Raw genomic sequence first — 24,507 nt, 5'->3', positions numbered from 1 at the left:
TTTATGGGCGCTGGATTTTTGGATTTTGTTGCGTTTATTTCTGCGTAGCGGACCATGGAGAGGCTCGTGGAAATTTACACAAATCAGCTTAAGGAGTTAGATAAAATCAGAGACAAAAATGATGGGAAATTATCTGATCTTGAAAAAACATTTTACAATTTTTTGCTTAGCTCCCTTGAGATTGTGAATGCTTTAAAAGGACAAAGTAATAATGTCAATCATAACACACCTGCATCTAGCACAAGTAAAAACTATGATGAAAACAGCAGAGCCAGAAGTCCAATAAACTTACATGATGATCCCACTAACAGAACCGAGGAAAAAACACTTGATCAAGACACGAGTTCAGATGAAGAACCATTTAAACGCCGCAGAGGCGACCAAACCGTTAGAACAAAAACTCACAAACCAAATGCTAAAACTAAAACTCAGTACGCACACACAAATAATCTCACCGATCGTTGTGGCTAATCAAGCTTGTAATAACACAAATGATCAAGAGTCGATTAATGGTGTGCAAACACATTCAGAATCTAATCAGGAAAATGAAACAGATAATAACATGGATACCAATGTATGCGAAACAGAAAATCAAGATAACCCAAATAATCAGACGATAACAAATAATGAACGCACTGAAGGTAATACACAAAATTCAGGGAGCAACACGCAAAGAAAACTTCCACCATTAATTCTTAAAGGAAATGTCATGACTTGGGAAAATATAAAAAAAGTATTTCATACCAAAAAATTCTCATTTATTGGACAAAACTTGAGGAATGATGGCATAAAAGTCATTGCAGGAGACGCTGAAAGTTATCGAGGCATGGTTAAAGTACTCAAAGAGCTCAAAGTTGAGCACCACTCCTACATATTGTCTCAAGATAAAAACTTAAAAGTGGTTATAAATGGACTCACTACTACTTCAGATATAGAGGAAATTCAAACTGAATTAGAGGAATTAAATTACAAAAATTATTGAAATCAAACAAATGTCAAGACGACGAGGCGGGGAAGAAATCCCACTCCCATTGTTTCTCGTAACATTACCTAAAATTGACGACTCGAAACGAATCTATAATGAATACAAACTCTGTGATATAAAAATCAAAGTGGTTGAGTATAAAGGCAGACAGGGGCCCATATAGTGTTTTCTCTGTCAGGGCTTCAATCATACCCAAGCCGGATGCAATTATGCTCTGAAATGTGTCCGATGTGGCGGAGGCCATTCAATTAAAGAATGCCCTGACAGAAAAAATCCTAATATGCTCCTAGTCTGTGCGAACTGCGCGGGACCTCACACATCTAGCTTTAAGGGTTGTGAAAAGTATCCCAAGAACAATAGCAGCACAAATAACACTGTCAAAAACAAAACATACTCAAATCGTATCATAGAAGGTAAAAGTGATGCACAAGCCATATCATCAGGACTCTATTCTGAAAGAATCAATGAAACAACAACAGTTTTTGCTAATCTAGCAGAGCTAGTAAAAATCATTAAAGGCGCTGGCTTCTTGCAACTAACACATCAAACAAAACAGACTATTCAAACCAATCCAGAAACTGCAAAAACACAGACTTTAGATCATGGGCCAATACAGGAATAGTCAGGCCCCTATTCAGTTCATGACCTGGAACGCGCATAGCGTCCAGAATAGAATTACAGAACTTCATACCTTTTTACTTGTGTATGATATTGACGTTGCACTCATCACAGAAACGTTTGCGACTCCCTGTTACAATATGAATATCGCAAATTATAGGTATTACAGATGTGACAGATTGAGTCATAGAGGTGGGGGGTCGCGATTTTTGTGATAAGCTCCCTACAATCTTGCCTCATCAGCGAGGATCGCGATAATGATTATGAAGCAGTTACAGCGTCTGTTCTACTTCCATATTATGGAGTTGTCTATTTTATTGCACTTTATAATCCTCCGAATAATCTTCTTGACATAGACAAGCTCGCTGAGCTTCTCCCAAATAATAAACACATAATCCTGGCTGGAGATCTGAACTCAAAAAATACAGAATGGGGTTGTCGAAGAACCAACAACAATGGCGAAGTCCTGCTTGAATTTATAAATAATTATCCTATTTACCTCCCAGATAATCCTAGAAGAAGAGACATTTTAGACATTGTGCTCACTAATACCGCCATACCAATGTATTTAGACGTTAAAGTTGAATTAACCTTCGACCATGTGCCGGTAGTTGCTATTTTAGGTACCAACAGATGCGAAGACAACAAGTTTAAAAGAGTCACCGGCTGGCAGCAATATTACACCCAATTGTTAGAGAACCCCCCAATTATCAGCTCACTTAAGAATAAAGATGACATTAAAAATGCGATTGAAATTCTCAACAATAGTATCATCGGCGCTTAAAACACTGCTACCAAGAAAATCCCAGTTGATAAAGACAATTTCAGGTTACCCAGAGAAATCAGAGATATGATTAAATAGAGAAACATATTGAGAAAGAGGTGGCATATCTCTTGGGACCCAGGGGTCAAGAAAGAACTTAACAGAGTTAATAATAAAATCAGAAGCAAGATTCGGAAACATCGGGATGAGGCCTGGAATAATAAAATAGAGAGCTTCAATGAATCTGGAAATGCTTTTTGGTCTCTTGCGAGAAACCTTAGACGCAATTCCCCCCCCTGCAATAAACCAATTTATAGCAACAACAGAATCGCGCTCACTCACAAAGAAAAGGCCGCACTTATGGCAGAGCACTTAGAACAACAATTCGTACCGAATCAAGACCCTTGTGATCCACTTTTCTCCTATAATACAAGGCAATTCATCAAAGACTGGTTGGAAGGACCGGGGGCCAAAAACCGCACTGAATATACATCACCGATGGAGGTTAGGAATATTATAAGAAAGATGAAAATCCGAAAATCCCCTGGCTATGATGAAATTACAAAATGTAGCAATTAAGAATATGCCTCTTAACACGGTCACAAAATATGTAAGCATTCTCAATGCCTGCCTGGAAAATAACTATTTTCCGGAAAAATTTAAAAAGGCGAAAGTCATTCTTCTGCCGAAGCCGGGAAAAGATGTCACTAAACCGGATTAGTTATCGACCGATTAGTCTACTTCCAGGACTTGGAAAGATATTCGAACGGGTCATCTATAAAAGAATTGAACCGCATATGGATAAGCTCCCAATGGAACAATTTGGTTTCCGTAAAAATCTCTCAATGACAAAACAACTTGTTCATCTATGCGAATTCATTGGATCTGCTTTGTTCAGACACCAAAGTGTTGCCTTACTCATGCTAGACGTGGCGAAAGCTTTCAACCGCGTCTGGCATGAGGAGCTCATTCTCAAGCTCATTACACTTGACTTCAGTAGAGATCTCATTTTGCTAATCAACTCCTTCATACGGAACCACAAATTTCTTTTAAATTTTGGAAATGAACACTCTGAGACAAAATATCTGAAGGCCGGTCTATTCTATGATATATTGGTCCTATTTTATATGTATTTTACGTTTACGACTTACCCAACACTAGTGAAAACCTCAATACTTACCTCGGATGTTATGCTGATGACACCGCCCTTGCCGTGAAGTCACATAGTCAAGAGCACGCATTGGTAAAACTTCAAGAGAAAATTTCAGTCATTCAGGAATGGTGTACTAAATGGAGAATTGCGATTAACGGACAAAAATCCGAGTTAATTATCATCGGCAAAAAACACTCTAGAATCCCTATTGACAGGAAAATTAAAATCTTTAATGAAGATGTACCACTAGTTAAGAAGGCTACATACCTTGGGGTGGTCTTAAACCACAGATTCACCTGGAAAGATCACATTCACACTATTAAATGGAAGACCTCTTATACTATCAAAAATCTCCTCTCACTAATAGGTAAAAACTCCAGACTTGATCTTAGAAGAAAGATACACATCTATACGGCAATAATCAGATCAATTTTCTGTTGTGGTTCTCCCGTTTGGGCTACCTACACTCAGAGTGTCATGAAAAAACTTCAAGTAACGCAGAACAAGCTTCTCAGAGTAATTACAAATGCGCACTTTTATGTTTCTAATGAGACCTTGCACAGAGACCTATGTATTTACAGAGTTGAAGAGTTCCTTCATAAGTTCAATAGTAGTTTTTTGAAAAGGCGAGAAAATGTTCTCATATGCAACACTTCAAAGTGTTCGACTATCAGATCTTTGCAGAAGACTCACGCATCAAACCACTCGCGGCCTTTTTCACCCGAGACTCGAACTTTCCTACGTAACTTTATCACGAGTGCAACGTCGCTGTAAATATGTATATAAACCTTATTTAGTCGTATGTAATCTTATGTATTCATTTTCGATATTTATTCGCCTGTATTTGCATTATTCTAATAAATTGTAATGTGTAATCGTATTTGTGTAACTTTTATTATGACATATACCTATCACGAACAACTGAACAAGTCAGATTTTCACCCTGTCATCGCCTCTCCTGGTCTTAGGCTTCGGTTGCATGTTTCTCTACACTTGTGACGTCTTGCAGTCACCCCCTCTTCTCACTACTGATGCCTCCTTTCAATTGTCATTGCCAACTACAGTAATGCGCCCTCCGGGCCAAAGTGTCAAGAGCCGGAAACCTTGCGTCAAAACAGCAATATCCCGGCAATATTGATGATGATGATGATGATGATGATGTTTACACAGAGCGTGCTCTGCCTGCTGAAGACCACATTATGAGTTATTACATTAAGATAAGTCGGCGATGATTTATTCTTGCCGATAGTACGTTCACCCCGGTGTAAGCTTAAGAGCCAACTATCGTATTTAAATTTCTCTACCTATCTTTGAGCTAATAGGTATTTAAATTTAGTTTTAAATTAAAAATTCAACTTTCGAGTTCTCATCATAAGAGCTGACTGAAGTGAAAGCACCAGATGCGTCTTCTGTTCAAATTACTTGATTTTAAATTAAAGGGATTTTTACAAATTCTAAAGATTTATTTCATCTTAGATATAGCACTAAATCGCTTGCAGTCTAGTGAGGATTTGACGTAAGTTACGTGTAGTAAAAGCCATATTCTGTACAGATTAAATAATTAATTAAAAGTCACATTTAAACATCTAATTTCAAATTTTCATACAGAGTATTGAATTTTAAAATTAATTCCTGGGTATCATCAGCTAGTTTTAGTGACATAGAACGTCAGAATTTTAATATAACTCTATAATTTTATATGAAATATCATTTATTAAATAAAGTTGAAAATGAAATTGCTTGCTTTTATTTTTTGGAATGGTATTTATTCTATTCTTAGAGTTAAATGGCCTCAGCAATTTTTTTCTGTTTCTGGCATTAGTTTTGATTTCATTTAGGCTAGCTTATAGTAAGGTAAGCCCAACCAGTAGCCAAGCTGTTAAAAGCGATGAATACTAGAAGCTCAAGCTGAGAGTCCCCCAGGCGAACGGATTCGACGCATGATTTGAATTTTGTGCTTTTCTCCGTGGGTTAGTGGAATAATATCTAGTTTTAGGCCTAAAAATGGCCCCGAGTATAAGCTGCTGAACATAGCTGCATGGGCGCCTTCGGGATTTTTCCCATGCTAAAGTGGATATTAGCCAGTTACCCCTCAAAATCTTTTACCCTAGTTATCTAAATTACCCTACCAATCTAAGTCGTCCCTTGTTTTAATGAGATAGCCCTTTGAGTATTGAATTAATGTAACTTATTCCAGATTTCTAGAAGAGAAGCAATTTATGTTAGCTTAGAGTGCTTCTAAGCTAAAGTAAAACTTGCTTATAATATCTAGAAATAATTTCTTCTCAAATAATGGGGTTAGGAGGTTGTAGGAAATGCTATATTAATAACCAGTTATTTATAATTTCAGGTTTTAATTTAACTTCGCCTGTCCGTGTTCCTCACCAAATGCCTAGCGAGTAATTATACTGAGGTGTTTGATTTTAAGACAGATTGTGGTTTTGGTATCACGTGCGCGCTATTTTATTAGATTTTTCCAAGCTCTGATAATTACGATTATTGGGCTTTTCGTTTTCTCGCGGCCAACACTCTTAAGCTGACGCCAGTTTTTGACTGCTATTATACGACATTCATCAAAGCAAACACGACATTTGATAGACTTAAAGCTGCATTAATTCAAGCTTGAAATTTCCTGAAACGGAAGGCAAATTAAAATTCTTCGCAGATGCATCGGATTTTTCGGCAGCAGCCTTGTTTATACAAGAAGGAACTGAGACAGGTGGCGAAGGACGGCGGCACCTGGCGTCTACCAGAACTAAGCAGATGTATGCCTCTCGTCCTCCACTATCTAGAGTTTGTTAAAGAAATAAAAAATTTAGGTAAGATATGTGGCCATATAAGGTCTAGGTGGCGTTACAATGGCTACAGGTTTGAAGACAGAGGATACAAGAAATATATTGGAATACCAGAATATAAACCATAAAACATAAAATATAAAACTAGTACAATGTAAAAGTATATAAGTGGTAAATATGTAGTAAAATAAGTAAGTGGTACAATGGGTAAAAGTAATAAGTTTAGAAGGAAGAAATGCAGTGAGTTTGCTTAAGTTCGTGTTTTGAGGATTCATTGTAACTCATACGATCGTGCTATATAGCGCTAAGTATTCAGACTGCGCACAGAACGCGCTGCAGTTCTGCATTGCAGAATGTATGACTAAAGTGGCAGTAGCTCAGTAAATGAAGGTCTTATATGACTTCGCAGATTGCCTCTCCCAGTGCTACAATCCTGATGATAGTCTGGCGTAGCTTACCAAAGTCCCACGATTTTGTATCATAAAGCGTCGGTGAGTGTCCACAGTACTGAAACACTGACGTAGGTGAGTGTCATTGGTAAGAAGGCACTGATAGACATAGTGATATGGTTAACCGGCTGTTTCAGAGACGCATGTTGCAGTTTCCGAAATGCCAAATCGAAGGAAATAAACACGAAATGAACACGTGGCCAGTAACAAAGTTGGTGATTTGCGGGACGAACATGTATCTTTGAAGGCTGACTTTCTGGAAGAAATCGTATGCACGTCTCCCAGTATCACCTAAGTCCCATTTGTGCCGAATATTGATTTCCTCTGTGTTTATGTTGCTAACTTGCCTCTTACGCAAGTTTTTCGGCTGCTTAATTACGATCAGGCCTGCATAAACTTTTCCCCTCACCACTTGCATGTGTTTATGGGTACTGCTTTGCAGAAGATGCTGTACAATGACAATGAGTGGAGAGCAGCTGTTATGATCTAAGACTGCAAGATGGGTGAACATGCTACTTAAGTAATTAGTGATGGAAGGACAAAGCGTATTCAATAGCCGCTGTATGCAAGTAAGGCAGTCGTTCTCCTATTTTAGAAAGATACGTACCGAACTCAAGGAAATTATAGAGAGTAACGGTAACAATCTTTTTGGCTGAGCAGAAATTTTCAGTAGTTTTTTTGTCTTTTTTGTTGTTTTTCTCATCTTTTCGATCCCGAGGAATGGACAACATGGTTCTAGCATCGAGTATCTAAAATACATTTCATATGCATTAACATTAATAACTTTAAATTTTTGCATTTCTTTCCAACAGAACAAATAGAGCCCTTTTAATAATACGCCAGAAACGCTTTTTATTTCTGACGCTTTATAAGTTATTTTGAATAGTGGCAAAACTCTGCTTTGGATGATGCATTTACTAGTCGCAAAATATTTTGTTGATATTCGAATAGCAGAGTTTCAAATCAATGCTTCTTTGGCGAAGAAATCTTCAATGTATAATTTAGAATAACATCTAGCTTCCTTATCAGTAATGTTTTTTGTTTCATGAACTACGTTTTCAGACATTTATTATATAGCATTAGAATCGTTTTTTGTGTTTGCGTAACCCTTCTTTTCAAAGACTAAGGATGTCTCAGTAAGTGTGCGGAAACAGTAGTCCATTGGAACATTTTTGGTAATTGCAAAACATATTTTCACTAGAAGTTTTATTTCACAATTGGAGTTTCGAAAGGAAATTTGGTGAGTGCTATGATCTTTAATCATTGTTATGATTTTTAAGTCATAACTAATAAACGCTAATAGGTTTTTCTACTTTGTTGTAGCAAAATTCATTTTAACTATTTTAGTTACTGCTTATCAAAATTTAATTTATTAGCTATTCTAAATTTATGCTACACAACGTGTATTTCAATGAATTATTTGTACTGCTTGGTTTAATTTTAGTTGGGAGTTTTGTATGAAAGATTGGTAACTTCTATTCACTCGTTACTTGCAGACGCGCTGAAACACACAATGGAATTCGTTTTTTTTTTTTTTTTTTTTTTTTTTTTTTTTTTTTTTTTAATTTCCACATAATAAACTAGGATTTTTGCGGCTTAATTTAAGTTTAACTCTTAACTTTCTGAAGCCGGCTGGTACAGCAGTTCTACCAGGAAAATGATCTTCCTTAACGCCGGCTTTGCTACAACTGTTGTACCACCCATTCCCTCCCTATTTTAGAGAATCGCCTATCTGTAGATCTCAGGGTGGTCCATTGTCGCTGCTCAGAATAGCCGCTGGCTACGCATTGTTTCCCTCTTTTTATCAGTTTGGCTACATTTTGGCAAAAACAGCAGGTTTTGTCTCGCGCCAATATACTTGAAAATCAAATAGAGGCCATCTCTAATACTTTTAGTACTGAGTTTTGCTATGATTAAAACGTCGGCGATTTTGCACGCTGTTTAAGCTTATCACATTTAATGCTTTTTAATCATAGCAAATAAGAACAGATTAATTTTTTAGATTTAATGCCCTTCTAGAAAATAGCTAAAATTGCTTTTATCGTTTACTTCCTTTTTATACTTATGAATAATAAGATTTTATTTTGACATTTTTTTGGAGTGCATAAAATCCTTAAGAACTGTTAACTCTTTAAACGTGCTTCTATTATATAGGCAATTTTGCAATTTTGTCTGATTTATCAGGAGATAAATAAGAGACAATTGAATGCATAATAGTCTTTGTGATTTTCATTCATTCAATGATTTCATTCTATGATTGCTTTCAATGATTTTTCATTGATTGTAAATTAAATAAAATCAATCTTTAAACCCTCTTTTAGGATGAGATCTGCCAAAAAGTGTTTAAATATCAGTAAAGCTCACGTTACTTCTAAATTGAATCAAAACATCAGTTACATTGTATAAAATTCTGGCCAGTTTTATTTGCTGAAATTCTTATACTCCTCAAGAGATAAAGGGGTTCAGACAAGTTAATGAAAAAAATCTTTAAAAAAGCTTGTTATTTTGTCTGTAATAAGGTGTATGTCAGATTACTATTAAATGTATGAGAATTAGGATTGGATTACGGAAAAGCACGCGAACGCTATTTGCTTAAGGGGATGGATGCTTTTGTGTAAACCTTTTCTAAGAGAAAATTGCTCGCATTTACGTTTCTGGTGGAAACCTCCACATGTAATCAACCCGTTCTTCGGGTTTGATTGGATTAATTTTGTTCGCTTACTGAACTACATCAAAGCACACAACAATTACCTGTATAAGGGGAGGGATACCTTCGCGAAGGGCTTTCTAAGGGAGGCTGGCTTGCATTTACGTTACACAAAAGCCATGAATCCAACCCTTTAGCCTGGATTCAAACCCGAGCGAGCTACAAGTGTTCAGCCACCTTTACCGCTCTACTGAAGGGCATGTAAAAAAAACTGATAAAGAAAAAGTATTGAAATGACCGGTTTAATTTACTAACCTATATTTCTCAATTGACAGTACATAAATTACGCATATGAGGGGATTATTTGTGAATAAATAAACTGTATTGCACTTTTCTCCACTATTTCATATTACGATGGAATTATTGCATTTCAAAGTTATTTCTCATGAATTAATTTTGCTCCATTCATGATTTTTTATATATTATACCCAGTCATCCTAGCATTATTATGGTAATTGAAAAAATATGTTCAAGTACTTTGCTTCTAAATCTGAAAGAGTTCTTAAATACTAAATGTTGATAATTATTGTTCTGGAAAATGGTTATCCTGTTTGTTAAATACAATTGTTAATTGGTTTTATCTCCCCGGGGAGGGTTCTTTTATTTTAACTGATTATAATAGCCATATTATGCTCTAAGATTTTAACCTATTAGATGCAATACTACTTTGAAAAAAAAAATTCACATTTTTTATATTTGAATAAAGTGCATGGTATGTTTTATTTTACTTTACTCCTGACACTCACCAGTCTACAGATTTAGGGTTTTTACGGCTAATACACAACGCAACATTTCGGCCTAGTTAGGTAGTAAGGAAAATTTAATTATTGTGTTAGTGTCTTTCCTAAAAAGGCATATAAAAACTTATTGGAACAAACAAAAGCAATTCTAACAAAAGAAATGGTTAATATTAGGATTATGCTAACGTGACGAATTTTTGGCGAAAATTTGGCAACCAAACCTGCTACAGCAACCTGCTAGTTTTATTTATTTATTTATTTATTTATTTTTTTGGATACCATTTTGTTTTCACGAAGTAAAGGCTTTTTTTTTTTTTTTTTCCCTCATTTTTTTTTTCAACAATCTGCTTGCCGAATTACGCTTATGCTAGAACTGTCATGAAACGAAAGTGCTTAATCATGACGAAGATTAGGTGCGAAATAGGGAGAAAGTGCAGAATCGCCCACTGCTTGCCGCGTTTTTAAAAATTGCACATTCACGGTATCACCCATGTACACGTCGACCTATTCTCACTTAAAAAAAATCCCAGAATTGCACAAAAATGGCATTGCGCACACTTTTAACTTTATCCATGTACACTGCTAAAGTCCTAGCTAGTAACCTTTATCGCTTTACCAAAATGTCGCCAAACTACCTGTTACTATATTCCAAAGATTAGCGAAAGAAATTAACTTCAATACAGTAATAATGTTGTCTATAACTGTGACATTGCTTCAATGGCAAAACAAGCAGTCGGTCCTTGGAAAGAGAAAAATTGAATTGATTCATGAATCTTAATTACTGGGCATAAATATTCAATTAAAGCATTTTGTGCATGAACTCAATCAAGTTCATCGTTAAAACAGTAATTTCGATAAAGTAACGAGATTTAAATTTTAATGCAACATCAGCGCAAGGGAGCCAGACAGAATTGACGTCTGTCGTCAAGAGACCTGAGTGCAGCAGTGACCAAAAATTTCCGATGCGGTATTCAAGTCATAATTTGTCAATATAATCGCAGCTTACAGTACATCCAAGACAGTTTAAGTCTTTTATACGTTTATTTTTATATTCATGTCTCTTTTACTCAATCATTTAACTTATAGATATTTACAATATTTGTAATTATTTATTCTTTTTAATCTACTTTTTTGTAAATAACGTAAGGGAGGGGGGTGAACCGCTTTTAAATTTATATTAACATATTTATATGATATTTCATTAATATATTAACATATTTGATTCATTTATACTAATATATTTGATTCATTTATACTAACATATTTGATTCATTTATACTAACATATTTAATTCATTTATACTAACATATTTAATGATATAAATTGTTTTTTCTTAAGTAGCTTGAAGTTCAAGCCATGTACTCTGAACTGGGTCTGGGAATGGTTGATCATGTGTCATGCGTTGTCCTTCAGTGATAAGACATAATTTCTGTTATCAATAGATTTCTTTATCTTTAATTACCTTTTTTTCAGTTTTGAATTTTTCAGTTCATCATAGTTTCTTATTTGCTTCATATGCTAATCGTTATTTTAATGTCAAATTACACAGAAACTATTTCAGAAACACCCTCTTATCTTCTTTACTTACATTCTCTTGTTTGATCTAATTTAAAGTCAATTAGGCTCAAAATTTCACTCCATATAGCGCTTCATCTTGAAAATATACAAATTTCAATGTTGTGCACATGAAAGTTTACAATAGATTGCGACATTATACGTAGTAATATTATTTACCTGCAAATGAAAACGAATAAATGTTATATAATACTGAGGTTTTCTTATTTTGTTCTTACACTGTGACACTAAGATCGCTATGCATCAAGGAAAATATAAACTAAAATTTTTTATTACGAATATTTGTTGCTTTTAAAAGATTTTTTTAAAGGAGTTAAAATTTATGAGACCCCTTATTCGTAATCTTATTTTTACCTTTTTGATTTATTATTGTTGCTACAAAAGGTTTAGCTGTTATGTATTTATTTTTGTAATATTAGAATAAATTCTTCTAAAGTTATTTAATTATAAAATATTTCTTTTAACCTATTACCGTATGTTGATTTCAGTAATTTTATATTACGGTTTAATGGATAACAATAAATATATTTAATTTTCTATTTTTTCTATCAAATTAAAGTATAAAACTTTAAATTCACAGAATAAACTTATGAGTGGATCCCAAAATGAGACACAGGTTTTTATTATGAGATGCATTCTTAAACTTTCGTATGATTTAATATTATATAAGAAGAAAAATAATCTTTCATACATTATTGCTAATGAAAGATTTTTTAATTATTTATTCTTGAAAAATTGTCATAGTTTTACTGCCAGAGAAATCGGTGTGTCATAATATATCTTAGGAATGGTTAATTAAAACATAAACTATAATAAATTATGAGAATATGCAGTAGTTTCATTCAAACATTTCTAAAACCATCTTGAAAGAGACAGGATTCGAAAATAAATTAAAAACTAATTATTATCGGTTTTCATTTTGTAACCAATTTAAATGTTCATACCTCTATTCCATCATATGTGTTATTCAAAAAGCATTTGATGATTTTCAAATCTTCAAAAACCTTTTGCCGAAATCCTATCATATTATCAGGTAATAACAGCAGAATTTTTTACCGTTTCCACGGGCTATTTTTTTTTAGTCGATGATTCTTACTAATGAATATCTTTCGTGATTGATGATGATAGCTTCCATACCAAAGAGAAATTTACTATCTGTCTTTCGTTCAGATATCAGAGTGAAATCTCCTTTTAGATGACCTAACTCATAGAAAGGACTTAATGAAGATTTAAAATGATAGATCACGAGGAAGATGATGAAGAGATTTTCTACTTTTGTGCTTCATTCATGACCTGTATGAGGAAAAGGATACAATACACATGGGTACAAATTCTATGAAATGATATTGCATAATTTATATAAATCAGAGAGCAAAGGAACAAAACTCATTATATGACAGACTTCGTATCTGTTACTTCACCGATAAAACAAATGTGAATTAAAATCAAAATCTGAATTATTTTATATTCATTAATTATTTAAAATACTTTAATTATAATAATTGAATACTATAGTTATATTAAAATGTGATGATACAAAGCAAGTGAGTTTGAGCAATTGAATAAAATATAAATTTCGAATTAAGATAAATTTATGATAAAGTATAATTTCAAATCTATATAAAAGTTCATTTCCGATATTAATGTTAAAGCGCAGAACTTTAAGATAAAAATATTAGGAAACTAGAATTAACAGTTGGTTGAAGCACCTGAAACTTTCAGGGCACATTATAATTCAAAATATAACTTATGAGGTAAAAGTCATGACTGCTTTTTATTTTTAGTACTAGCGCAGAGTATATTTATTAAAAATAAAAGCTCAAAAGTGGCAGGATCCCACGTAAAAGAAATGCTTCAGGAAATCAAATAATATTTATTGTTTCTCTTCTCGAGAAACAATAAATTTAAAAACCATGAAGATGAAACAGAAACGGTATAATATACCTAGAAATGTTACTAGCATGACATGTGTATATGCTGGCAATAAAAGGTAGTATCCAAGATTATAATATTAAAAGTATACCAATAATATAGGTGATAATGAGAGCAAAACTTATAGTTTGAAACTTAAAAGAATTACCTTTATATAGGTAAATCAGAAAGTAAATTTTCCTGGTTAGTATAAGATCAGCTAGGCTTGGAATAAGTTACGACGTGTACATCTGGCTAGCTGTAGCTCTGTTTGGAGATGACGCGTATCTTCCAGGATGAGGAAAAAAAAAAAAAAAAAAAAAAAAAACGACAAAATCTAACCGACGTAAAAATGTCAGTTATAAAGTAATGAAGATACTAAATAAGTGATTACGGTAGAGAAAGCGCACAGACTTTTCTTGGGGGAGGGGCAGGAAAGTCTACAGAACCTTTCAAGATTTATTTATATTGGAATATACGGAGAGAAAGTGATGCCTCTGACCAACAACTGAGAAAAGCCTGTCGTCATTTTCCATTGAACTAAACAAATGTGCGAAACAAAAGCAGAATGGCTGCACATCTAGATCCGACTGGTTGTTGTTGCAATTGATGAAGAGATGCGAAACAACAAAAGCTAGAAAATTAAACAATTGGAAATGTGCTTTAATCTTTCATAGGGCACTAGATGGAGTGTAGGATGTTCTCAGGAACATTTGAGTTCTAAGAAATTGTGCTTCAGACGGATTCCAAAATGCGGACCAACAAAAGACGGATTCCAACAAAAATAAGAGAGAATGTCCAGCACACTAATTAACCAGCAACGTTATGTTTGCTGTTCAGGGTAATGTATTTTTATTGAGCATCGTAGCATGAGAAGAGTCTTGGATGTGGAGTCAAGAACGTAAAACACGGAAAGGAAATATCCCACATCATACATATACAAACGTTTCAGCAACAGTAACATCTTTTGGGACATTCATGCATAGATTTTAATTATCATTTAGATTTTATGCCGACGATCTGTACCTTCTCCCGATTTAAGTGGAGTTGTTGCAAAATGAAGTAAGCTTTCATGCTGTTGGCACCTTGCTGCGTACTAGCAATTGGTAAATTCTTTTTCGCCCACCTTAAAATCCGTATTTGTTTCCTTGGGACGGTTTGAAAAAAATGAAGAAACTACTGAACGATTTTATAGTAATGAGGAAATGATATCTAAACTTTATTATCAAGGAATGAAAAGATTCAAATAATATTGAGATAAATGCTTGAACGCCTTTGGTGATTATTGCGAAAAATAAAACTATATAGCATCAAAAATCAGTTTCCTTATTTTGACGAATCTTCACTCACTTCTGCACCAAGACAGGGAAAACATTGGAGAAACTTGCTTTTGGCTTATCCTCACAGATTTAAATCTGTAAAACTATAGCAGGAAAAAAGCATATATTGACAAAATATTTTGAAATTTTATTTAAATAGGATATAATTAGAATAGTTAAGAAGAATTGACAATAAAATACTTTCTGCGTAAAATACTTAAAACTAAAAGTCTTCACGAACATCTCGCCTTCACATAAGAAGAAAGGGGAATTTAGTGACAGGATATTGATGAAAAGATAAAAAACACATACATCTTTAACGAATATTTTAAAAATGTAACAGAGAAACAAAGTGAAGCAATACGGTTTTTAAAATCATTTTGATACTACTTAAAGACAAGAGATTTGTAGTACATTTCCTATTGTCTGAATATAGGACTTCGTGCAACGATTTCATCACTATTATTAAATAGTAATGCTGTTTAAATTCCTTTTATACTTTGGAGTAAAAATAAATTAAGCTGGCGTATGATATTGGGAAACAAAGCAGCTCTAGGCTTTCAATTACAGCATTTAACTGAAATGTTTATCCTCATATCGATAGTTATTATACGAGTATGTTTCTCATATGAAGATTTAAATTTTATTTGTATTACACCAACGACAACAAGAAACTTACTACATAAATAAAGCACAAAATAATGTGAGTTAAGGGGCATGTGTATTCCTAAAACTTCCATTACCCTTGTTGGAGCAGAAAAGCACTGAATCGAAGTAAGAGAAAAGTAAATGTCAGAAAATTCGTCATTTATACGCGTAAGTCCTCTGTTATGTTCCTCGTGATACGATTAAGAGGAGAACGATTCACTTACTGTCTTCCAAATCAATGGAGGGAAAGGAAAACGAAGACGACTTGCAAGTTTTACTATCGTTCTAGCTCTTACTCGGCGACGTAAAATGCTTAAATGCTTTATTTATTCTCAAACGTGTCAAGTGAATTGCTCAGAACACTTAACTGAGTACTGGCATTTTATTAAACGTTTGAACGAAGCTCTTGTAATGAGATCTGCTAACAAGCCAAAGTGATCTTTTTCTGTTTCTTTCCCTCTTTCTTAATTGGGTAAGAAAGCTTCCTTTGAGCAATAACAATAGAACTGAACAAAAAATAAAATTGCATTATCTAAATGCTCTTAAAATTACATTATATAATCCTTAATTTTATATAGGATTTACAAATGTATGACAAATTCATGAAAAAAATTTTACTTACAGTTCTATTGTCCAGTTGAGTACTGCAAAGGGTTTTATATTGTCGTATGGCAGCAAAGAATGTTAATTTTCATATTTGTATGTAGCAAGAACTCTATACTGGTTAAGAAATTAATAAAGCATTTAAATCGCTTTGTGTTTGAAAACCTAGCTGATGAATTGCAGTGAAATTTTGTGCTAGTAACGAAGTTCAGAGGCATTTATAAAGCACAGCCATTTTCATGATCCTGCTCATGGCAGGCAACTATTTCCATGTCACGCATCCCTAAAACTTTTTAACATGGTATCGTACTCCCTAACTCAGTTTCTAAAGGAACGAAAATGAAGTTGTATAACGAAGTTTTATTAATAGACAAAATTATATTAGAATAATACCATTTTCAGAAAGCTTTCAAAATAAATAATGACTTTTTGTTCTTCGTTATTGAATAACAGTTTTTCAAATCGTAACATTTTGTTACGTGCAATTATATACGCTTCTAAAATTTTTAAACAATAGATGGAAGCAGCAAAGCGATTAAGCACATATTTGCGAAGGGAAAGTCAGGGAGAGAAGAGACTGTGCATTAAGCAACTGGTATATTTATAAACTCTGCTCCTTTGTTTCAGTTTTGAATGGTGATTGGACCAAACTACAGCAATGCGAATTATTAGTAATGACGTAATTGACACAGTACATATTTTTTGAAGTAAAGGTATTTAAATTAAATTAAAATGACTATTGCATCACATTAGTTAAGCCTAAACTTTACCTTCTCTAGTCATTAACAGCAACGATAAATAAGGATTAAATATATCCGAAATGGTTCAGATTATAACGGTTGCCCAAAAGGGCTGCTTTAAAGTTTACTATGGTTTAAAAGTATAAATTATCAATAAAGCTAGTCCAAGTGGGAGAGCGAAACATTTTATATAGGATCTAGATGTTTCTAGCGAACACATTCTATATAGGATTTGAGCGAAACATTCTATATAGGATCTAGATCAGAGTTTTCTCAACCAAGAGAATTCCCGCTGCAAAAATTTCATAGATTTAAGCGGCAATGCGGTCAAACTTTTATTTACCTGTTAAGTATTCAGTTTTAGTTTATGAATATAAAAACACTATTTTTATTCAAGTTTTGATATTTATCAACATTTTCTATGCTTTTTCTTATTTAATCTATAAAACATATAGAAATAATATAAATTTAAATAAATCTACAGGTAGTTTTGACGTTTTGGAAAGGAGAAGAATATCCACTAGCAATAGTGATAGGGATGCATGGGAAATAAACGTCTGATAATAACAAATTTAGACATGGAACAAATTTAGACATAGAGCAGTTAGAAATGTAACATGGGAGCGTCATATACCTTATGTGTATCTCACAAGTGAATATTTATATATTTATATATATATGTAGTGCTAATGTTGAATACCAGATGGCGTAGAGATTGCTCATCTTTTAATGTTTTATTTTTCATTTTGCGAGTTGGCAGTTAGATGAGTTGGACTCAAGATGCAGTAAAAGAACGACGACGATAAAGACGTAAATAAAAATGTATTGAAGAAGTTAATTCAGTTTATAACTAACTTATTTATTAAAAATGTAACTACATTAAATGTAATTAAACGTGCTGTCTTTTCAAGTAATTTCTTAGATGTCTTTTTCAAGAAGGTATTACCACATATTATATCAGAAGTTGGGATTATAGAAAGCTTCAAGCATTTACTGAATTTCTACGTAAGATTACATGTTGAAAAAACTTCGAAGATAGAAAGTATGTAGATTTTTTTTTCATATTTGACAATGATTCTAAGTGAAATAAAACAAATCAACGTTGCATTGAAGAATTGTAAAGGAAAAGCAATTTTGCAAAAAGTAAAGGTGCGTTCGATAGAACGAAAACGAAACATGATTTTAATGATAAAACTAACGCAAAAAACGAAAATATGACTAAAAGTAAATTGAAGAATGATGGTGAATCTGATATGAAATATACTGAAAGTCGTAAAAATAAAATTTGTTTTAATTGAGGTTTGAAAAATCATATTTCTAAAGCCTGTATTCATAAAGATAAGGGAATTAAATGTCTTAAATGTGAAGCTTTTGGTCATAAAGCTTCGGAATGTTCTAAAAGGAACTCGAAAACAGAAGTAGCCACTTTAAATGCTAATTTTGAATCGAAATTGAACAAAATGATAATGATTGGTAATTTAACGATAAAATCATTAATCGATACTGGGGGTCAAGCAACATTGCTTAGAAAATCTGTTTTTGATAAATTAAATATCGAAGAATGACGTCCTTCGAATTATACTTTGATGGGGTTTGGGAAATGCCGAGTAGAACCATTAGGTTGTTTTAAAGAATGTATTCAAATTGATGACTTTAAGTGTAATGCTGACATTTGTGTAGTAGAAAATGATGTTAGGCCTTTTGACGTCATCGTAGGACTTGATGTGTTAATGCAGAGTGAAACTCTAATAAATGAAAATGGAGTTAAGATTATAAATAAATCTCAGTGCATAAAAGAAATGAATACTCCTTTTATTCTTCCGGTTGATTTAATTTGTGACGAAATCAAAGCAAATATTGAATCTGATGTTCCACATATTTTCAGAGATAAGGTGCAACAATTAGTTTCGAGCTACGTACCGTGTAGAGCTAAAACAACAAACATAGAAATGAACCTTTCGGTAAAAGATAATTAACCTATATTTCAACAGCCTCGTAATTTGCCGTTTTCAAAAAAATACACTCATGTCCATAAATTAAGGATAATGCAAAATCAGGCAAAGTAAGAGTTAAAAGCAAAACAAATTTGACTTATTTGTAAAGCTTATTTATTAAACAAAAGGTAAAGATCAAAAAAAGATGCTATATGTTTGATATTATTAAAAAACTTATCGATTTTTTCTCCCTGGAGCAAATTACAAAAAAATCTATTTACAAAAAAACAATATTACATGGTTGGTATGATTGTTAATACATTGTATGTCTCCCAGACGATGCAATACAGTCCGTACAACGCCTAGTCATGCTGAGTATCAAATTATTGATCTGATCTTAGGGGATATTACACCACTCAAAAAGCAATGCTCTCCAAAGTTCCGGTAGACATGTAGGAGGAGGTTGACGGGCTGCAACTCGTCGGCCAAGCATGTCCCACATGTGCCATACTGGATTCAAGTCCGGTGAGAACGCTGGCCAGTCCATACGGGTGATATCCTCCGATTGAAGGCATTCGCTTACGATGTTTGCACGGTGAGGGCGGGTGTTGTCATCCATAAACACAAATTGTGCGCCCATGGCGCCCCGAAACAAACTTGAATGTTGTTTCAGAATGACGTCCCGATAGATTTGGCTTGTCATGGTTCCAATTTGAACATGCAGGTCAGTTCTGGAACCCAGAATAATTCCACCCCAAACGAGCACTCCTGAACCACCGTAACGGTGTCGCTCAATGATGTTTCCTTGGTGGTAACGGGTACCTGGAGCTCTCCATATGAAAGTTCGGCGAGAATCTGACTGCAAGCTAAACCTGGACTCGTCGGAAAACATCACACAAGCCCACTGTTGCGGTGTCCACAATGCATGTTCTCTACTCCAGGCTAACCGCAGGCGACAGTGAGTTGCAGTAAGTAAGTGGAACGCATCTGACAGGTCTACGAGCATATAGACCAATCTGCCCTAAGCATTTGTACACGATCTGCCTTGAAATTGTCGTACCAGTGGCTGAAGAGAGATGACGAGACAGTTCTGAGGCTGTGCTCCGCCTGTTTCTTTTGGCAGTAACTGCCAAATACCAATCCTGATTCGGCGTTGTAACTCTGGGTCGACCTGTGCTGTAACGTCTACTCACATTACCATCGTCTTGGAATCGTTGCCAAAGCCTGGAGATGACACTCTGGGCAATTCCAAGTTCGTCTGATACTTCCAGTTGGGTACGCCCACATTCCAGACGGCCGATAATTCTACCACGTAAAAAGTCATCCAAATGCGTCCTTTGTGTCATAACTATTCGGTTATTGCACTGAAATGCTTATAAAGTGCCTGCGAACAATTTTACTTCTTTTCCTGTATTCCTTATATATCACTTTCTTAGACTCTCGTCATTGTGACGTACCATCGGTGTCATCTGGTTACTTCCTGAAATTTGCATATGATTCTTGAAGATGTGTGTGATTTTACAGGTGATATATTTATTTTAGAGTTCGATTTCCGCGTGACTCCGAATTATCCTTAATTTATGGTCATGAGTGTAATTGTTGAAGCTCAAGTAGTTGAATGGTTAGCAGAAGGAAAAGTAGAACCTTGTTCTTCAAAATATTGTAGCCCAGTTGCAATCGCTAAAGAAAGAAGGAACACCTCGTTTATGTATTGATCATAGGAGATTGAATAAAGTAATAGTATACGATAGGTTTTTCACTTTCATTAATTGAAGATACTTTAGATTGGTTACAGGGATCACATGTATTTAGTACGATCGATCTTAAAAATGGGTTTTTCCATGTTAATGTAAGCAAGGATAGCAGGAAGTATACATCATTTATAACACACGATAGTCAATATCAATTTCTCAAAGTTCCTTTTGGTCTATGCAATTCTCCGGCTGTATTTCAGAGGTCATCAACACCATTTTTCGACCTCTAATTAATGATGGTATTGTTTTGCCGTATATGGATGACGTAATAATCCGGGCGTCCTCCCTTGTAGAAGGAATCAAACGGCTTGAACGGGTCTTAAAGCTTGCTAGCGAATACAGACTCGAGATTAATTTTAAAGAAATCTCATTTTTGAAGAAGCGAATTGAATTCTTGGGTCATGTTATCGAAGAGGGCAGAATTTTTCCATCCACTTTAGAAATTAAAGCGGTCCTTAATTTTTCAGAACCGACTAATTTGAAACAAATTCATAGTTTTCTTGGACTCACCGGATATTTCAGGAAATTTATGTCAAAATATTCCATTATTTCTAGGCTTTTGAGTGATCTCTTGAAAAAGGATCGTAAATTAAAATTTGACGAGGAGAAAAGAAATTCGTTCAATCGGTTAAAGTCATTATTAGCTGAAAAGCCTGTCTTGGGAATCTATAACCCCAATCATGAGACTGAATTGCACAGCTTAGAGGGATATGGAGCAATTTTAATGCAAACGTCTCCAAACGGTAATAGTTTCCACCCTACCTATTTCATGAGTAAAAAGACCACAGACGCGGAAAAAAATACTTTAGTTACGAACTTTAAGCTCTAGCAATCATAGAAGCTTTAAAGAAATTCCGTGTGTACCTGTTGGGAATTCTTTTTAAAATTTTTAATGACTGTTCTGCATCTGAAAAGGCTATGTCGAAACGGGACTTATCAACTCGTATTGCTCGTTGGGCATTATTACTACAAGAATTTAATTATGTGATTGAGCATCGCTCTGGTGCTAGGATGGCTCATGTCGACGCCCTAAGTAGATCTGCCATTAATATCTCTTGTGTTTCAGTAGATAACATCTTACAAAAGTTAAAATAGGCCCAGGAAAAGGCTAACGGAATACAAGCGATTAAAGAATTGCTTAAAATTTCTAGTTATGAAGATTACTGCGACAGAAGTGGAATTTTATTTAAATTTGTTGATGGTAAAGAATAAGTGGTTGTGCCTGAAAGTATGCAAATAGAAGTAATAAGAAATGCTCATGAGAAAGCACATTCAGGAGTCAAATATAGTGAGAAAAACATCGAGAAGTATTATTTTATCCCTAAACTAAGACAGAAAATAGAAAATATCATATCAAATTGTGTTCATTGTATTCTGGTGAACTATAAGAGAGGAAAGAAAGGTCTCTTGCATCCATTGCAGAAAGAAGATGTGCCGTTGAAAGCGTATCATTTAGATCACCTCGGAACTTTGGAGAGTACACATAAAAATTATAAGTACATTTTAGTGGTTATCGATGCATTTACTAAATTTGTATGGGTTTATCCGATGAAGTCTGCAACATCTGCTGAAGTCATAGCGAAGTTGGAGATACAAAAGGCTGTATTTGGCAGTTCTTCCCCAATAATTTCGGATAGAGGTACAGCATTCACCTCCAGTAAATTTGCCGCTTACTGTACTAAAGAGAACATTAAGCGTCATCTGATTACAACCGGCTTGCTAGAGCCAACGGTCAAGTCAAACGTATCAATCAATCATATCAATTCTTTCTTTAGAAAATCAGGGTCAGTGGTACAAACACACAAATGAACTGCAGCAGGCTATTAACTCGACGTACCAGCGAAGTTTAGATATCACACCCTTTGAATTGCTCTTTGGGACAAAAATGAATGCTAAAGGTATTGATAAGTTGATTGAAATGATCGAAGCTGAATTTCAAGCGCATGTTGAAGCTAAAAGGGAAGATCTTAGAAAACATGCAAAGCAACAGCTATTTAAATTTCAGGAGGAAAATAAGATGACATAAAATTTAAGGAGAAGAGAACCAAGACCTTACAAAGTCGAAGATTTTGTAGCTATAAAAAGAACACAGTTTAGTCCACATTTGAAATTAAAATCAAAATATCTTAGGCCGTACAGAATAACTTAAGTTAAAGGAGGGAATACTTACGACATAGTCAAAGAAGGAAGTCACGAAGGTCCCAACTGTACGACGACTTGCGCTGAATTTCTAAAATCATGGAACAATTAATTGCTAGGCCTAATACAGAGAGAAGAAAATTGAAGAAGAAAAAGAATTAAATTATATATTTTTGTATAAAGGCAAAAACTTAAAAAAAAAAAAAAAAAAGAAAGACGAAAGGAAAGACGCTTAACGACGAAAGGAAAAACGCCTAAAAGAAGTACGAGAGGATGCCTAAAGACAAAAATCTGCGGTTAAAGTAGTTAACTACTGTTTCTATGGCAGATGAAGCTTGAAGACGATGTTTGCTCATTTTCACAACTGAAAGACGATCAGAACTCTAAAAACATTTAACTTTTATTTTCATTATCTTTCTTGTTTTGCTTTTGTCTTTTCTTTGTATTTGCAGTGTCGCTTCGAGGACCAGACGAGAGCAGGACGGCCGAATGATATAGTGCCAATGTTGAATACCAGATGCCGTACAGATTGCTCATCGTATAATTGTTTTAATGTTTTGTTTTTCGTTTTGTGAGTTGGCAATAAGATGAGTTGGACTCAAGATGCAGTAAAAGAACGACGACGATAAAGACGTAAATAAAAATGTATTGAAGAAGTTAATTCAGTTTATAACTAACTTATTTGTTAAAAATGTAAATACGTTAAATGTAAATAACACCGTGCTGTCCTTTCAAATAATTTCTCAGATGTCTTTTTCAAGAAGGTATTACAATTATTTTCAAGAATTATTTTCAAGTATTATTTTCAAGAAGGCATATATAATTCTACAAAAGTATTTAATGATTATGAATATTAGATATATTATGAATTAAATTCATTAAATCGGATTACAAAGTAAAAAAATATATGCTTAAGAACTGCATTTATTGCTTTTAAATAGCTTTATTTGTTAATCAATTCCAAACAAATTCACTCTCGTAGATAAATAACTTATGCTTTGTTGAATGCCAAAGAAATCGAATGAAAAGCGAAAGAACGCATTTACAGTAAATTGCATTGAAAGTGAATCAATACAAAATCGTTTTTGGAATAAATAGCCTTTTTGAGCTAAAACGAAATCACCTAGAAACTTCCTTACTAAACAGGCTTCTTCTGCCAAAAGAAAAAGTCAAGCTCCAGGCTTTACTATATTTGAGCGATTGCTTAATACAGTGAAATTTGCGAAAAATGAAACATAAATACTCCTAGTGCATTTTGCGTTACTACCAACCGCTTCCCATTTAAATATGGCATACGAAATACCTTAAAATTAAATGTCGCATTATTTTGTACAGCAAAATGAAACTAAAATTACATAGTAAATATTAGAATTGCTATTAACACATACTTGCCAAGTGCAACAACAACAACTGGGACTCGAGTTATGAAGACTAGCTACTCAACTTTACATACTCATAGATTGTTAGTGAGCAGAGATTCGAAATTGTCTTATCATATATGCCCATATCTGTCCGTTTAGTAGTTTTACTGTGAGTTAATTTATGATTTAAGATAGTTGTAGCGAAGCGGTATCTTCCAAGCGGTATCTTATCTTTAAATTAATAAACCTAAGAATACATCACTGCGAGTAGTCTGTAAAATTAACCTTTATTCGCGGTTTGAACTTTCGAACA

At 34.1% G+C, this 24,507-nt stretch overlaps 1 long non-coding RNA gene across 2 annotated transcripts in view; it reads right to left on the bottom strand.

Annotated features, from left to right (window-relative positions):
- LOC118183727 (uncharacterized) overlaps nucleotides 1-24,306 on the bottom strand; it is an 83,359-nt gene extending 59,053 nt beyond the window's left edge. The window contains exon 1 of one of the 2 annotated variants that reach the window (XR_015040763.1): nucleotides 24,222-24,306. This is a non-coding gene — a long non-coding RNA (uncharacterized LOC118183727). Of the gene's footprint in view, nucleotides 1-22,864; nucleotides 22,926-24,221 lie in introns of those variants that run through there. The other variant, XR_015040764.1, reaches the window with a different exon arrangement.
- Between the last annotated feature and the right edge of the window lie 201 nt (nucleotides 24,307-24,507).

Source organism: Stegodyphus dumicola, chromosome 4 (assembly GCF_044657685.1).
Source record: "Stegodyphus dumicola isolate Sdum_Otavi_A_Nest chromosome 4, ASM4465768v1".
NCBI lineage: Eukaryota > Metazoa > Arthropoda > Arachnida > Araneae > Eresidae > Stegodyphus > Stegodyphus dumicola.
The sequence above is the reverse complement of the archived record's forward strand: the minus strand, read 5'-3'. Positions and strand labels throughout refer to the sequence as shown.